This window comes from Ailuropoda melanoleuca, chromosome 5 (assembly GCF_002007445.2).
Source record: "Ailuropoda melanoleuca isolate Jingjing chromosome 5, ASM200744v2, whole genome shotgun sequence".
NCBI lineage: Eukaryota > Metazoa > Chordata > Mammalia > Carnivora > Ursidae > Ailuropoda > Ailuropoda melanoleuca.
This window is the reverse complement of record NC_048222.1, coordinates 28,034,038-28,035,735: the sequence shown is the minus strand read 5'-3', so window position 1 is coordinate 28,035,735 and position 1,698 is coordinate 28,034,038.

Sequence of the window (1,698 nt, the reverse complement as noted above, 5' to 3'; positions counted from 1 at the left end):
CAGTCAAAACTAGAGGCTCTGACGGCCAGGGTCACCGAGGCAGAGGAACGCGTTAGCGAATTGGAGGATGGGTTAGTAGAAGAAAAAACGAAAATAGAAGCTGGTCTTAAAAAAATCCACGCCCACGAATGTAGATTACGGGAGATTACTGACTCTATGAAACGATCCAATGTCAGAATCATCGGCATCCCTGAAGGGGTGGAGAAAAACAGAGGTCTAGAAGAGATATTTGAACAAATTGTAGCTGAAAACTTCCCTAATCTAGCAAGGGAAACAAGCATTCGTGTCCAAGAGGCAGAGAGGACCCCATCCAAGCTCAACCAGGACAAACCTACGCCACGGCATGTCATAGTGCAATTCGCAAATATTAGATCCAAGGATACAGTATTGAAAGCGGCCAGGGCAAAGAAATTTCTCACGTACCAAGGCAAAGGTATCAGGATTACGTCAGACCTGTCTACAGAGACCTGGAATGAGAGAAAGGCTTGGGGGGGCATTTTTAAAGCTCTTTCAGAGAAAAACATGCAGCCAAGGATCCTTTATCCAGCAAAGCTGTCATTCAGAATTGATGGAGAAATAAAGACGTTCCAAAATCGCCAATCATTAACCAATTTCGTAACCACGAAACCAGCCCTACAGGAGATATTAAGGGGGGCTCTATAAAGGTAAAAAGGCCCCAAGAGTGATACAGAGCAGCAAGTCACAACCGATACAAAGACTTTAAAGAGAAATGGCATCATTAAAATCATATCTGTCAATAATCTCTATCAATCTAAATGGCTTAAACTCTCCCATAAAACGCCACAGGGTTGCAGATTGGATAAAAAGACATGACCCATCCATTTGCTGTCTACAAGAGACTCATTTTGAACCCAAAGATGCATTCAGACTTAGAGTAAGGGGATGGAGTACCATCTTCCACGCAAATGGACCTCAAAAGAAAGCTGGAGTAGCAATTCTCATATCAGATAGACTGGATTTTAAACTAGAGGCCATAGAGAGAGATACAGAAGGGCACTATATTATTCTTAAAGGAAGTATTCAACAAGTGGATATGACAATTATTAATATATATGCCCCCAACAGGGGAGCAGCAAGATACACAAGCCAACTCTTAACCAAAATAAAGAGACATATAGATAAGAACACAGTAATAGTAGGGGACCTCAACACCCCACTATCAGAAATAGACAGAACACCCTGGCAAAAACTAAGCAAAGAATCAAAGGCTTTGAATGCCATACTCGACGAGTTGGACCTCATAGATATATATAGAACACTACACCCCAGAACCAAAGAATACTCATTCTATTCAAATGCCCATGGAACATTCTCAAGAATAGATCATGCTCTGGGACACAAAACAGGTCTCAGCCAATACCAAAAGATTGAAATTATCCCCTGCATATTCTCAGACCACAACGCTCTGAAATTGGAACTCAACCACAAGGAAAAACCTGGAAGAAACTCAAACACTTGGAGGCTAAGAACCATCCTGCTCAAGAATGACTCGATAAACCAGGAAATCAAAAAACAAATTAAACAATTTATGGAGACCAACGAGAATGAATACACAAACTCCAAAACCTATGGGTTACTTTCAAAGGCAGTCCTAAGGGGGAAATACATAGCCATCCAAGCCTCACTCAAAGGAATAGAAAAATCTAAAATGCAGTTTTTATATTCTCACCTCAAGAA